At 28.4% G+C, this 17,670-nt stretch overlaps 1 pseudogene; it reads left to right on the plus strand.

Annotated features, from left to right (window-relative positions):
* Positions 1-2,998: 2,998 nt before the first annotated feature.
* On the plus strand, positions 2,999-10,462 carry LOC129285756 (probable LRR receptor-like serine/threonine-protein kinase At3g47570; annotated as a pseudogene).
* The last annotated feature ends 7,208 nt before the right edge of the window (positions 10,463-17,670 follow it).

Below are 17,670 nucleotides of genomic sequence, written 5' to 3' on the forward strand. Positions count from 1 at the left end.
TCTTTTATCAAGTACTTAAAAAGAAATTTTAGATCATTTTCATCAATTAAAAAAAATCTTAATTCGTACCAAAAACTTCGGTTGTTATTCAAAATTTGTAGGATTCACCGATCTTATATGATCAAAGTTCTTAAAAACTACTCATACATCATTTTATACTCCTTTCAATTTTATTTATAAGGCGGAGATAAAATTTTTTTTATCCTATTTATAATTAGTTAAATTATTAATTTTTTATGTTTCACTCCATTAAATATTGATGAGAAAAAACATATTATTAAATGATGTATATTTAACAAGAGTATAGTTGCAAATTTATTAAATTTTAGAAATAGTTAATGAATGTAAAAATATGTTGAAAGTGAATTATAGATAGAATAAGAGAAGTCAGAGCAAATGGGATATTTACATCAATTTGTAAAGAGAATTTAGTGTAATGTTGCCACCCAAAAACTATCGTTTTGCTATAAGTTTTGGGTTGAAAATGTAATAAGGAGGTTTCTGCATTTGCAATAAGTTTCTCCATTTACATCATATAGATGTACTCCCTTGGTTTTATTTATAGGGTAGAGAGACAAATTTTTTTAGTTTTATTTATAAGTCATATTATTAAATTTTCAACACAATTTCTCTTTTACCCTCCATTAATGTTGGAGAGAGAAAATATATTATTAAAGTATATATATTTAATAGAGATAAAGTTGGTAATTTATTAAATTTTAAGAGAAAGTTAATGAGTTTTAAAGTTTTTTTTAATATTGATAGAACATGTTAAAAGTGATTTATAAATAAAAAAAAAAATAATTTACTTAAAAAATTTATGTCAAGTTGCTGAGTTTTAGGTCCACTCACAAGACAAGAATGCCATGATTTTGCCTTCAAATTGAGTAATGTGATCCAAGTGGATGGATTCATTATTGCATGTTCCATAATCAACGTTCTATGTGGCAGATACTCCAAGCCACCATTCTTGACCCTCATATAGTCAAATCAAATAATGGAGTACTTTGGAATTAGAGTGGCCATCCATTGAATTTCTCTCGAGAGTAGTGGAATATTCATAGTCATCCACTGAAAATCTCCTCTTCCTTTTGAACTATGATATTGAATGTTTTTTAAAAGTCTTGTTTGATTTGAAATATAAGGTATTAATAAATAATTTTTATAATTTTTTTAACTGTATTTCTACTTTATTTATTATTTTTTTTTAAAAAAATATTTATGGAAATTTCAGTTGTCATTGTTATGGGTCTTATGTGAGGATAAAATTGAGAAGATACAAATTTTTTTTAACAGATAAATGTTTCATCTAATTTTTTTTTAAATATGTGAAGTAGTTATCAATTTCTTATATTGTATTATAGAGGGAATATATTTTGAGAGATTAAAATAGATTGATGGCTTTGGAATATCCATTAAATAAGCATTTATTTAGTGGAATAAATGTGAATACTTAGTGGAATCATACTTATTTTTGAGTTTTAAGTCAGGTAGGCTTGGAATATTAGACTGATGGTTTTGTTCAGTCTATGAGTGTATACGTGTGCTCATCCATACTAAATATTCAATGTTTATTTAATAAATAAGCATATGCACATATATTTAACAATATGGGGGAAGGTTACAAGAGTTTAATTTAATAACAACAAAGTCGCAAATAATTTTTCAGGATAAAGAGATATAAATATCAGTTGAGATAACAATAAATATGAGATTCTTTTTTTGATAAACATAAATATGAGATTCTTAGTTACAAATTATTAAGAGTGGTTTTTGAGACTTAATTATTAAATTTGCAATTAAATTCTAATATTTGCAATGGTTTTGAATAACATTCACAGCTTATTTTTAATAATTTTTTAAAAAATATAACCGTAATTAAATTCATCATTTGGAATCTAAGTATCATTACCCTTGCATGTTTGCATATACGTACACATACACTATGAAAGTAAACATTAAAAATTACATACAATTATATACAATATATATAAACCAATGAACATATATATATATATATATATATATGCCAGAGACACTTAATACTGAAAAAGAAGTGAAAGGGAACATTAAAAAATAAATGGTCATATTAATTGTTAAAAAAGGAGGGAGCCGCCTCATGCCGACATCTATAGGCTGATGGCACCAGCTTCAACGCCTAAAGTAAGATTTGAACTGTGTAAATTTAATTTAAACAATTTAGATTTAAGGTTTGTAGCTTGTAATGTTTTAAAATTACTTTCAGAAAGTATTAGTCAAGAGATTATCTTTTTTTATTATGTATTTACCAAAATTAAAATTTATAAAAATTATAAAAATTTTTAGTCAATATGCTTCTCATTAATTTGGACGCTCCAAATTTAATTTGGGAGACATGAATTTAATATTAAATTTTTTATAATTTTTATAAATTAACTGTTTATATTTAGGAAGAATTACATCTAAAGCTTGTTCGAATAAATTATTCACAAACAAGGATTAATAATAAGTCCCATTTAAAAAAAAAATCATGTTTTCACTTTAGCAACAATCCATTCTATAATAATTCTTGTCTGTAAATAATTTCTTTAAGTGGTCCTTGAATGTGATTTTTCCTTATATTTACTCTAGATGTTTTTTTTTGGGTGAATAGATGGTTTAAATTTAATATAAAAACTTTTTTAATTTTCATATTTTTATTTTGATAAATGAAAATATAAAGAATAAAGAAAATTTTTTAATTGACACTTTTTTTAAAAAAATATAAGATAAGAGTTTTAAATTTAAACTATCTAGATTAAATCTGGAGGTCCAGATTTCACGAGGTGATCTGGCAAGCAAACTGGTCCCGGGGATCATAAGAATAGTACAGCATATTCCATGCATGTGAGTTTGTGACTTTTTGGTCCCCTCCACATGTTAGGCTCAATTTTCAACCTTACATCTAAGTCCGTACAATATGTTTTCTAGCAGTTTTTTTTCCTTGATTTGATCTATTTTTGGAGAATTATAAATTGGTGTGGGTGCATGTATCCGGATGCTCAACACTTGCAGTTTTTTATTAGTCTGATATCTATGCCAAGCATGAGAAAACCAGCTTCTTCCTTTGTTTTGATCTTACCACTTCATTGCTTGATGACCTCTTTAGCTTGGAGCAAGACCGATATCTCCACCGACAAACATGCACTTCTTTCTCTTAAATCTTTCATCACTTTAGATCCATACAATATCTTAGGGAATTGGTCGGCAGTCCCTTCTTCTCCATGCAATTGGGTTGGTGTCACTTGCAATGCTCGTCATGGAAGGGTTAGTTCCTTACAATTGAGTGGTATGAATCTCATGGGCATTATATCTCCACAAATAGGAAATCTCTCGTTTCTTGTTGAGCTTGATCTTAGTAACAATCATTTTCATGGTCGAATGCCGAGAGAATTGGTTCATTTACGTAGATTGAAGCTGCTTAACTTGAGCTACAATGAGTTTGATGGAGGAGTTCCAACACAGATTGGAGATTTATTTGCACTTCAATACTTGGATCTTTTCAATAGTAGTGTTAGTGGATTTATTCCACTCTCTGTATCCAATTTATCAAGGTTGGAGTTTTTGGATTGGAATTTTAATTTCATTGAAGCGACAATTCCACCAGAGATAGGAAATCTTAAGCACCTGAAGATTTTACGACTTTCAAAGAATCAGCTTTCTGGGATTGTTCCTCAAACAATTTCCAACTTATCTTCACTTGAAAGATTGAGTTTGTCTTATAATGCTTTATCAGGTATGTACAGCATTAATATTTGTTCTTGCCATGGACAAATCTATTTTACTAGCATGCCTCAAGGATGATGGAAGGACTTGTTGGGTTTGGATATTTCCTTTTTGCTCTCTTTTTTGTTTGTTTGTTAATACAATTGTTAAACCCAATTTCATCCAATGTGGGAAGGTTTAAGTTTACTCACACATGGACAATCTAACATGTACACATTCTCTTACTTTTAGGCAATTTTTTCTAAGTTTGTTTTTCTTTTCAAATTATTTATCCAATTTTTCAGTATATCACATATACTATGACAAATGTTTTCAATTATATGCATCTTACAAAGTTGGTGTTTGACTTTTTTTAAAAAAAAATTTTCAAGGAGGCCTTCCAAAAAAGATTGGCGATCTTCCACAGCTACAGCTGATATATCTTTCAAATAATCAGTTTTCTAGTTCTATACCAGCTTCTCTATTCAACAATTCAATGCTACAATACATTGAACTTAATAACAACAATTTCTCTGGTAGCCTCCCAACAAATGTGTGTTTTGGGCTTCCGAAACTTACAAGACTTTATGCAAGTCAAAATGATTTGTCTGGGCAATTGCCCACTACTTGGCATCAATGCAAAGAATTATCAGAATTAGATCTAAGCAACAATAAATTCAAGGAAGGTATCATTCCCAGTGACATTGGAAATTTGGCCAATCTCCAATACTTATATCTCAACAACACCAGCTTGCAAGGTAAGAGTTTTAAGTACATCCACATTATTATTTATATATCTTAAGCTTTGTGTGTGTGTGTGTCCCCTGATGTGCTTGTTTGATAAGATTTGCATTAAAAATTCAGTGGTTCTCTTCGTTTGTGCAGCACTAGCACAACTTGAGCTGAGTGCGTGTAGCACTATGTGCCAAATCTCCCCCCCCCCCCAATACTGGAAGATTCTCTCCTCTTGCCTCCTATCTTTTTCTCCGCCTCCATACTCAAAAAAAGAGTATTTACAGAAATACTTACAGATTGCTTACTAATAAGGTCTTTACATTGGTAGTGGGATTTAATTTTACGAACTTGGAGGTTATGGGCCAAATTTTTAGCAATTAGACTAACCTTTGTTAGTCTCCTCTTTCTAATTTCTAACTACTATATTAAAATTTGGATGGTCTACATTTGATTTCTTATATAAGAATCTTTTTATTTTTTGACTATTTTTTTAATTGTTCATATTAAATTTTAGCAGTTTAAATTTTATTATTTTGAATTTTTTATAATTTAATATTTTAATAATAGTTTTATTGGAGATCAAATTTACACCATTCAAGTCTTGATTTAATGATTAAAAAAAGGAAAAGAAGCGGACATGATGGCAAAAGAAGATGAGAGAATCCTTGCCCCTCGCAAACACACAAATTAGATTAAAGGCAAATTCCTTCATGTCCTTAATATAAAGCAAATTTTAAAAGCTTTTTTTGTCCTTAATACAAGATAAAATTAGAATAATTTTTTTTTCAATTTTACTCATTATCTATTAAAGAACAATTTATTATAATTATTAATTGCAAAAAAAAGTAAAATTGGAAAGTACATTTTTTAAACAATTTTAAAAATATAACTATCATTTCTTAATTGTAAGTGCAACATTAATTTGTTAAGTTTGCCTATATTAAGGATTGGAGGAAGCACGTATATGTTTATTCTCTATCATATTCACAGGACATACATCCAAACACACACATTTATATTTTAACACTCAAAAGATTGGGTCAATTTATATGATTTCTTAAAGATTTCTTGCTCCATTATGTAATTCTATCTCATTTTTTGCTCTTCCCAGACACGCCATGATCAATTTAATTAACATCATTTTGGAATTTCAGAGTCTTAGCCTTATAAAGCTTTAATGGAAAGTAGTAACATTTTTTTTGCACTTATTTTAAATTTTAAACAGGTGAAATTCCCTTGTCTCTTTTCAATATTTCTTCATTGAGAGAAATAAATTTAGGTCGAAACAATCTACAAGGTAATATCCCAATATCAATTGGTAACTGGGCGTTGCTTGAAAGATTAGATTTAAGTTACAACTCCTTTACAGGTACGCTTTATTATAACTTTTTTTTTCAATGTGTAATTTTTGGCTGAAATATTCTTTTGATTCTCTAATTTTATATAAAAAATGAGATGCGTTTTATTTTAGGCTTTACACTAAAATTAAAAGAAAAATAATTGCTTAAAATAAAATTAAATATACATTCCCATTAATTAATTAATCAATTCTAATCCAGATAATTATTAAATTCAATAAATTTAATTTAGCATGGTTTGGATTATTGTCATTATAATACTGATTATGCTTTTGCTCATTTTTAATTTTCAATAGGTGAAATTCCATCATCTCTCTTCAACATTTCTTCATTAATGACAGTGTCTTTAACAAGAAACAATTTAAAAGGTAGACTTTCATCATCAATCGGCAATTGCATGTTGTTGGAATATTTATATCTAGAACAAAACTCCTTAACAGGTATGCTCAATCTAGTCAGTCATTAATTTTATTCTTTAACAAAATTCAATTCATCATATAATATTATATCGGGAAAATTAATATGTAGGTCTTGTAATTTCGATTTATCATAAAATTTTTTTATTATATATGTCCATATGAGTGAAAGCAAAGCCTGTTTTATATTATCTCCAAAATTTCTAATTGAAAATACTTCAATTCCTTAAATCAAAATAAAAAAAAAAACGTTTACGCTTATATCTTGTTGCAGAATCATTTTTCTATAATCAATAATAAATCAGAACGTTTAATTGACGAAAAGAAGATGCACAGTACAGGGATTCTTTTGAAAAATGCATGACAAAAAAAAAGGCATTTGGATTATCAAGAGAGACTACCCTAAAATATAGGCTTAATAAGCAAGGCATATGGATTATTAATAGTATATAATATCATTAATTATCCTTTTTTCCCACGCTTTAAATTTTAAACAGGAGAAATTCCATCATCTCTCTTTCGAAGTTCTTCTTTAAGAGAAGTGTATTTATCAGAGAACAGTTTAAATGGCAGTCTCCCAATGTCAATTGGAAATCAGACGATGGTGGAATATTTATATCTTGATTCCAACTCCTTTACAGGTATGCTCAATTTACTCATATCCATCAATTTTATGCTTTAACAAAATCCCATTTGTTATTTGAAAAGCATAGTTCTATAGCATCTCCAAATTTCTTAGTGAAAATACCTTCCTCCCTTAAATGGAAATAAAGTTGTAGTACACTTGTATCTTCTAAAAGAATCTTTTTTTTTTTTCATAATCACTGGTAACTTAAGGCTAAAAGTTGTTGCTTATGCAAGGTGAAAAAAAAAAAAGAGTACAAAAAGATTCAATCCATTCACATAGAGAGACAAGCAGACAGACAGACAGACAAAGAGAGTTTATAGTTTATTCATGCATACTACATAGACCAAAAAGCCACAAGTGTGCACACAAACACGCACCAAATTTGCAAGATATATGGCAAACTGATCAGGTCATCTTAAATTAGTAAAGAAATTCAAAAATTGTGTTTTTTTTTCATAGGTGAAATTCCTCAATCTATTTTCAACATGCCTTCTTTGATAGAGGTTTATCTTTCGCACAACCATTTCAATGGTAATTTGCCAGAAGAGATTTGTCAAACGCTCTCTTCACTTGAAGTCTTTGTGGTTGTTAATAATCATTTAGAAGGAAACATTCCAAAATCAATAAGTAATTGCTCCTCTTTGCTAGCCTTGCTTTTGGATATGAACTCATTGTCAGGTATGCTCTATATTATACTCGCCCTTCTCTATATGTATATATATGAGTTGGTCTCTCTGTGTGTGTTTTTTTTTGCCCCTCCTAACTTGATCATCGATATATATGAAACGAAATGATAGTAAGAATCAAAATTTAATGATATTTTAAAATATTTATACTCATAAATTCCTACACATTGCTTTTAAGAAGCTTAAAAAAAAAAATCAGGACATGCGATCTTTTATTAGTGTCTTTATTATGAATTAAAATTTGAGACATGAATTGCACAGTATTCATTTGTCGTTTTATTAATTGTTCTCAAAAGCTAGGAGGTCACTAACTTCATGGATGGATATGAAATTTGGTTTCCCCACTTCAATGTACGGACTAATAAGCAAATCAAAAATTGGGAAGAAGTCGAAATTAATAAGATATGTGGATCTTGGTTTTTTTTTTGTAATATAGAGAACTGGACTCAGATTTCTGAAACATATGATTTTTGTTATATGCAAAACATATCACCTGTTTTTTTTTTCAATTCTTTCTATATTTTATTATAAATTTTTTTATCATCCATCAGTTTTTTTGGGGTTTATAATTATCCAACACTTTTCGTTTCTAGGTTTTATACCCAAGGAGATAGGCAATCTTGATAAGCTTGAAGAATTGGATTTCTCAATTAATAATTTCAATGGACCCTTTCCTTCCCATATATTTAACATTTCCACATTGACGTTAGTCTCCCTAGAAAATAATTCCTTCTCTGGTTTTCTCCCATCAAATTTTGGAATTGGCCTTCCCAACCTGAATAAATTGCAGTTGGGACATAATCAATTTATTGGACAAATTCCAAATAGTCTCTCAAATGCTTCTGAGCTCATTTTGTTAGATTTATCAGGTAATAAATTTAGTGGAGTTATACCCAATGTACTTGGAAATCTAACAAAACTGATAGCATTATACCTTGATGGGAATGATTTGAATGGGCCGATTCCAAATACAATTAACAGATTGCAAAGCCTCCAACATTTAAGTCTCAGTAACAACAGATTGCAAGGGCTGATCATAGACGAATTGTGCCAAATCAAAAGTTTGAGTGAGTTGTATCTAGCCAACAACATGTTTTCAGGAATGATTCCAGGGTGCCTCACAAATTCTTCTTTGCGAAAGTTGGATTTTAGCTCAAACAAATTAATTTCTCATATACCCATTTCTCTTTGGAGTCTTGAAGATATTTTGGTCTTAGACTTATCCTCCAATGCATTGAGTGGAAGAATTCCTCCGAGGTATCAAACTTGAAAGCAATTATAATCTTGAAATTGTCAAGAAATCAAATTACCGGAAACATTCCTACAACCATGGGTGGCTTGCAAACTTTGCTAAACCTATCTTTGGCTCACAACAAATTACAAGGGCCTATTCCTGAATCACTTGGTGGCATGGTAAGCTTGGAGTTCTTGGATCTCTCTCAATATCACTTGTCTGGTTTGATTCCAAAGTCATTGGAGTCACTTGTCTATCTAAAATACATTAACCTTTCATATAATTTGTTGCAAGGGGAAATTCCAAATGGTGGGCCTTTTGAAAATTTTACATTTGATTCGTTTATGATGAATAAAGATCTTTGTGGAAAGCCCCAACTACTAGTCCGGCCATGTAGAAAAGGAAATATACATAACTCAAGTAAGGTTATGTTGTTGTTAGAATGCTCATTGCCTGTCGTGGTTGTCATTTTTGTCGCTTTATGCATAATCCTTATTATAATAAAGTATAAGAGAGATCATGTTAATGATTCAACCAACAAGGATTTAATACATTTTGAGACACAAATTAGGATATCCTATTATGAGCTTTTACGAGGAACAAATGGGTTTAATGAGAGTAATCTTCTTGGAAAGGGAAGTTTTGGATCAGTCTATAGAGCTGTTTTGCCAAATGGAAAGATGGTTGCTGTCAAAGTATTTAACTCAAGTCTAGAAGAAACATCAAGGAGTTTTGACACTGAATGTGCTACTTTGCGCAATTTACGTCATCGCAATCTCACTAAGATAATCAGTGATTGCTCAAATGGTGAATTTAAATCCATAATAATGGAATTCATGTCAAATGGGAGTCTTGACAAATGGTTACACTCTAATAACTATTATTTAGATATCCTACAAAGGTTGGATATTATGATTGATGTGGCAGCTGCTTTAGAGTATCTGCACCATGGTTCTCCTACACCAGTTGTTCATTGTGATATAAAACCAAGCAATGTATTGTTGGATGAAGATATGGTGGCTCACCTTAGTGATTTTGGCATTGCCAAATTGTTAGGTGAAGGACAAATGGAAATTTATACCAAGACTTTGGCTACGGTAGGCTATATGGCACCAGGTAGTTTTTACACTAACATAATATTTATTATTTGATTTCTATTTAATTTTTACTATGTGAAATATTACATTATTCAATCACCAACAAATATGAACCATTCTAGTTCTTGACATATTACAGAGTATGGATCAAAAGGAATTGCTTCCATTAAAGGAGATGTGTATAGTTACGGTATTTTGTTGATGGAAATGCTTACAAGAAAGAAACCAACCAACGAGATGTTTGTTGAAGGTATGTGTTTGAAAGATTGGGTTTGCAAATCAACACCTCATTCAATTATCAACATCGTAGATGCCAATTTGCTGCCCAGTGATAGTCAAAATATTGACGGCATATTGTCACATATATCATCACTTCTTGAATTGGCCTTAGATTGTTGTTTTGATGTACCTGAAGCACGGATTAATATGGAAGATGTGGTGGTAATACTGAAAAAAACAAAGGCTCGTTTATCAAAAGTGCTAAGAGTTACACCACTAACTACTTGAATAATTGTTATTAAGTCAATTTTTATTATTGTAATAACCTCCAGAAATGGAATGATGATGTTTAATTTTTTTGTGCTATTTCATATATGATGCATTTAAGCTTTTATTATTGCAAATTTAGTGACAGTACATTCGAATTATGACGAGAACGTTAAATCCATTCTAATATTATCAAGCTCGTTAAGTTGATTATTGAACCAGTCGACTAGTTTATATTTTTAATATTTTAAAAAATATGTTGATTTTCTCAGACTTAATTATAGACTCATACTAGTGTTGATTTTCTCAGACTCGTGATTCACTCCGGTTAATGAAATATTTTCAAATTCAATTGTAGATATATGCATAGATCATATTAGACGACAATAAAGTAATGAGTACTATTTTCATAAAGATTTGGTAATCAAAACATGATTAAGAATCAGCATGAAGATTTCACTAAATTTTGATTGAAAGCAAATATCATATCAAATAAAAAAATACAATCAAATGTAAACTATAATTAATGTTTGTATTAGTTCTAAAATTTGACGACCAGGTTTACTATAATTAGATTACTTTATAGAGTTTGACTACCATTATGAATTGTAGTTAATTTAATACTTGCTAGTTTAGGTTCCTCAGTTACTCTCCAGTTTTAATCACCAACCCACCCTCACAAAGCATTTTACGTATTTGCCTATCGATTTAAGAAGAAAGAAAGAAACAATACAAAAACTTAAATCCAACTGATCAGTTTATAAACAAATGAGACTTGATCTTTTTTAATTACATCAGTTTGTGATGATGCTTTAGTCACTTAAACACTTAATTAAACAAATACTGACTCAATATAGTATAGGTCAATCTTCAGCCCCCCCTTTTTTCCCAAATAGTAAGGTATAGGTTAATTTAGTGCCGGTTCATTTTTTGTTTCAAATGTACTCTTTTAGAAAAGTATATTTGAAAGTTGGAAACTGCTATCAAAACATATTTTTAGATTGATTCTAGGTGTTAGTTTGATGCCTAAAATTTGTTCCTTCACTAAATGAAAATTTCCTAGACTTCAGCTTAATATAAAGACCAAAATATGAAAATTCTAATATAAAATTAGCAGTGCAAAAGAGATGCCTTTAAAATGATAAAATGACTAATTAATGAAGTTGTGTTCTCTGAATTTTATATGAAAGCTATGCAATTATAACCTAAAATCAAACGGTAATGTAATGCAAGATGTTACTACAAATTTCTAATTATGGTTACCTCAACTTGCAAGCAAGAATAGCCCAATTCAATATAAAATGAAGCATATACATAACAAAGGTATCTATGAAGTGATTGTGGATTAAAAAATTTGGGTTCAAACTACTTACTTTTAAGTAGATAGAAGGCATCTCACCGTTTTTAACTTTGCGCTTCTTGTCCATCAGGTAATATGTTTTCAATGCCATGTCATTAGATGTAGATGAAAAATAAGATATTACAAAAAGTTAATTTTGTAAATAAAAAAAACCAAAGCTTTAATTTACACAAATTAATTAACTCACATGTCAAACAAGCATTTCATCTATTGCTTGGGCCTTTAGCCGAAGAATTAAACCAGACGATGTTGTCCAAAAGGCAAAGAACTAGGCCTGTTCATCTGGCGTTTTTGTTCAGCTCTGCTAGGTCAAAAATTGCCCAGCCCAATCCAAAAAATAAAAAAAAATGACTTATGGACTGGGCTGGGCATTGGACAATATATGCTGCCCAAGATTTATATATATATATATATATATAGGTAATATGGACTTACATATTTTAGGGACGAAGACGGAAGAAGTTTAATCTTTGCTTTTAATATCTATTATTTATTTCTAGTGTATTGTAGAATCATTATATTTTCATGGAGAAAAATAATGGGCTTCTTGCATTTGTGTAAAACTTTATCTCATAATTCATAGTGAAGTATAATATGTAGATCCTTATAGTTTTCCTCAATTTTAAATTAAGTCCATACAATTTATTTTATTTTAATCAAGTCGTTATAGTTTTATCCGTTATTTTTGTTAATTACTAGATGTTAAGGCCCTTGAGTTTTTTTTTTTCTTTTTCAAAATAAAATTAAGAACTTTCATATCATCACGTGTGAGGCAACAACACCACTTAGTCAAAGCCGCCCGATGCTGCCCAACCCTATGCATCCCATGCGTACTTGTTCATGTGCAGCTTTATATAGAAGGAACATACATTATCCAATAGTAATTGTAATATGCAAGGATTTTTAATCAACAATCCTTAGTAAGATTCAATATTAAGCGTGATAATATAAACTTCTTACTTTTTATGTTGGCAATTTTGTTTCTCCAATAATATTGTTCACATATCTCATTATCTTTTCCTGTTCGCTTATGAGCCTTCTATATAATTGCTCAGTAAACAAACAAACAAAACAAAAGAATAAAATTGTGTATGGGTCTTGTTTCATTGTTTGTGCCTATGATCTTTCATTTTTCATCGACGTTGATTTTTGTGAACGCGCTTTCAATCTCATAATTTTTTTAACTACCAAGATTACCCTAATTAACTATATGGAAGTTAATCTTTTGCAAAATAAGATGATATACTTCGATTCACTGTATCAATGACATCGCAAATTGCTACTAAATGCTAAATTAATATTAAATTATTACGTTAATTTGTGCTTGTTTTATATCATGGATTCATGGTGAAAGATTGTATCCTTTAAATTCTTTTTTTTTTTTGGGTAGTTAAAGCTCTTCAAATTATCTCAGGATATGTAAAAGAAAATATATTGGTATTTTTAAGCACCGAAAATATCTGTCTTCACACCCATTTTTTCTGCCCACTAAAATTGACCATCAAATTATGGTCATCCACTTATTTTCAAATGACGAACAATGTAGATCGAACATGCTTAATTTCTATGCGAAACAACAATGTATTCACACAAGCTACTTTTCACTGACGTTTTTTGCGGGGTGTACTTATTGCTTACCAATGACTTGGACTGCAGAGGAAATAGTGCAATGAAAATGAAATGTGGTCTCCAAATGAAATTATACAACACGCAATTTTTAATGGGACAGACATATGAGCATCTGCATTTTTTTTTTGTATAAATTCTTCTTTGTAGACTCAATTACCAATAAATAAAATAGTTTAGATGTTTTAAAAAATGGGTTGAATGACAACTTGACCCTTAAACTACAAGTCTGAGAGCATATGAGACACAAAATTCTTGTTGTGCAATATTTTTTTAACTTTTAAAAATGGTGCAATACAATTTCTACCATCAATAAAAGTTTACTTTTACTTGATCAAAAAGTAAGAGAAAAGACTCAAAATTACAAATAGGACCTGAAAAATAACAGGAAAAACCAAGAAAATTTTCCTTGCCTTTTTTTTTTTCCATTTTTTTATCAACTAATACTCAAAGTTAACTTTTATTAACGGTACAATTACATTATATCATTTTTAAAAGTTAAAAAAATATTATAAAAAAAATTTAGGATTCTAGACGCTCTTAAACTTGTCGTTTAAGAGTCAAATTGCTATTTACCCCCTAAGAAATTGATTTTATATTTTACTAATTTTTATTTTTTTATTAATTTTGATTTTCTTAATGGGTGACTTAGGTACTAAGTCTTATATATTTAATATACTTTTATTTAATTAAATTTAGACAAGTGAAATTTAATGTATTAATAATATTAATAACAAGAGTCTATTATAGAATAAATAATTTAGAGAAGATTCACATGTCTTAATTTAATTGTAAATAAATATATTAAATATATAAGGCTAAGTGTATAAGTTTTTCTCCATTTTAATTTAGTTCAAATAATTTTCCACTTAGAATATATATTGGATCTAAATGGGTTTAGTCTATACATCAGTTAGGACTCATTTTGAGTCATTACATATAAGTTCCTACTCTCTCTCTCTCTCTCTATACATACATACATACATACATATATAGTGTAAAATTACAAAGAAAGAAACAAAAATGCCGCAGATATTAAATTATAGTAATGTAAATGAGGAGTATTTTGGTCCCAATATGTGATTTGACTGTAAATTAAATATTAGATCGATGGTTGAAAATAGAATATCTAAAATAAAGAGGATGTATATAGGTTAAAGTATACTTTTATCTTTTAATTTTATATATTTTATGATATATTTTTTTAGTCCTCTAATCCTAAAATTTTTAATTTTAAATAATTATTTTTGATATCAATTATTATTATTATAAAAATTAAACTTAATATGTCAACATTTAAAAATATTTTATTAATATTTAAAAATTAATATAAATTTTTTATAATAAAACTAACGGTATTAAAGTTAGAGGACTGAAAATATATTTTATAAAATTAAGAGATCAAAATAAAATTTTATTCAAAGTTAAATGAGTGAAGGAATACTTTAGCCAAGTATATATTATGTAATTTTTGGTTTCAAAAGAGGCTTCCATGGATTTTGAAAGTAGAAAAAAAGTTACTATAAAAAGATAAATTATAAAGATGTTAGCGTATTTTACTATAAAAAAGTACTTATTACGTTAATCTTTACTTTTTTCTAAAGAAAATAACAATTAGGGACGATAAGAATAATAATGATAATTATAGGTCTTGAATTTTTTAAATTTCAATAACAAATCATGATCCTTACTTATAGTAAATTATCTTTCATTGATTAGCTTGATATTTACAATAGACTTTTATAAATTTTTAACTAACATTACAAAATTTTCAAGTATCTTTTATTGATTTCCCAAGCGATAGCTAAAGGTTACAAGTAATTGAATTGTAATTTACAATTGACCCTCATAAATTTCAAATAACATTACAAATAATTTTAAATATATTTTATAAATTTTTTAAATAATTTATCTATATATTGACAGACAAAATTACAAGTGATTAACTTATCATTCACAACTAGCTTTCATAAATTGCCAACTACCTTTATAAATAATTTCAAATATATATTTTTTAATTTTTTAAGTAATTTATTTTTATATTGATAACAAAAAATTGAGATTTATAATTGACTTTTATAAATTTTTAACTGATGTTACAAATAATTTTAAATATATTTTGTTAATTTCTTAACTAAATATTTATATTTTTTTAATTACAAGTAATGGCCATATTCTGTTGTTAAAATTTTAATAATTCATAATTTATAATTATCATTAATGTTCTTATGTGATCATTAATTGTCATTTTCTTTTATATATCATGTTTCAAATTATTTATTTCTGTTAGTTTCTGTCTTCAAATTCTTAGTTTGCGTCCCGAGATTTAAGCAACGAAAATATCTTGTCTTCATGCCCATTTTTTCTACGCACTAATCAAATTGACCATCAAATCAAATGGAGAAATAATGCTGAATTATGGTCATTCACTGAATTTTTCTTTTGACAAATTAGATGAAAGTGTTTCTTTTTCAGGTCCAATTCCGAGCAATACTAAACAGGTTTTCTACATGTGAAAGGACAAATGTATCCTCACATGCTTCTTTCTGATATCCTTTAGGGGTATCTATCACCTGCCAACTTTGACCACAAATGAAATAATAAAATTAAAGTAAATGAATTTTGTGGGCCGCCAAGGTTAAATTATATGACACGCAATTTTTATAGAACCAATTGCCAATAAATAAAAGACTTTTTTGTTTTAAGAAAATAATTTCACACTTTGTCGTTTTTCTTTCTTTAACATGAATTCTTTTTTCATATTTTATATTTGGAAAAATTAAAGACAGAATCTCTAAAATTTCATTCAGGTTTTGTTTGAATCTAAAATATATCTTAGTTCAATACAATTTTAAGAATTTCAAAAAGTGATGAGTTACCAAAATAATTCATAAGGAAACAATAATTCAAAGATCTGTTTCTTGTCAAATGATGTGTGACTTTGATATTTTTCTGAATGGAAAAATGATGACGAAAGAAATAATAGAAGGCCCAATTTTCTTCCTATTCTTTCGCATCAACGTCTTTTACAGTGCACTTTTTATACTTATTTTTGTTCATATTACCATATTTTATATTTATTTTTTTAGTAATAGCTTTCTAAGTAATAGAGGGCATTTCAATTATATTCTACACACTAAAACAATAAGAAAGTTATTTATTCTCTCATTCTCTTACTTTTCTTTTTTCGGCCTTCTCTTATTCTCTTATGCACAGATATTTCTCAATTTGTTTAAAAAAATCAGTTCAAATAAATTTCCACTTACCATATTAATTAAACCATGCCAAATGAAATTGGTTTAGTCTATACATGAGTCACGGACTCATATTTTGAGTTATGATATTAAAAAAAAAAAAAAAACACACACACACACACACACAAAATGAATGTCCTTGATATTTTGTAGTTGTTTCTTGTCTTGTTGAAGGTGACTTTCAGGTCTGGCCGACAATGAATGTCCTTGCAGCGAACATCGATGTGGAACTGCTTTGCAATTCCATAGACTGATAGATGAACATTATTAAAGAGTCAACGATGATATATTATACTCCATTAGTAGGCATTTTCTAAAAGTGTTGTTTGGTTCAAAATATAGAACATTTGGTAGGTTTTATATACTTTTCTCCAATTATGCCATTAATTTATTATGCTTCATTCAAGAAATTCATTAGTGTGTTTTGAATAAATAAAATTTTTTATTTATTCTATTCAAGGGATGATTGAAAAGCCTTCAAAACGTTTAGAAAATTAAGATTTTAGCCAATTTTTTTTAGAAATATAAATTAGTTAACAATAACTTGTATATTGTGGTTCAAAGGGAGTAAATAATAAAATAAATCTTGAAAAGAAAATCTAAAAACAAATTATTAGCTCAAGATAAATTATGAAACAAAAGAAAATTTAAGACGCTGGTTGATTAATGGCCACCAATTAGGGTTGGATTGAGTTGTTCAATTTAATTTCTTGAATCTTACCTCAAATGAGATTGCAATATACTAGTGAACTTCACATCATCAATGAAGGATTGTGCTTAATTTGTTTGATTAACTGAGTTTCTATTACAAGGAAAATGGTTGAGTAATTAAAATTAAATATATATATTTAAATTATAAAAAAATTAACTTGCATTATACGAATATATTTGGTTATAAAATTGAGTTAATATAAACTTTTTTATTCCAACCAGTAGAGATGTCCTTTTTCAATTTGGCATATTGTGTTCGCACATCTTGACTTGCTTTGGGTTTGAAACAGTATAAAATGATGTGTACAATCATGGATGCTTAATACTTGCAGTTTTGACAAGTCTTATATGCAAAA

The sequence above is a fragment of the Prosopis cineraria genome, unplaced genomic scaffold (assembly GCF_029017545.1).
Source record: "Prosopis cineraria cultivar Desert tree isolate PC_DT_omini unplaced genomic scaffold, ASM2901754v1 PC11, whole genome shotgun sequence".
Classification (NCBI taxonomy): Eukaryota; Viridiplantae; Streptophyta; class Magnoliopsida; order Fabales; family Fabaceae; genus Prosopis; species Prosopis cineraria.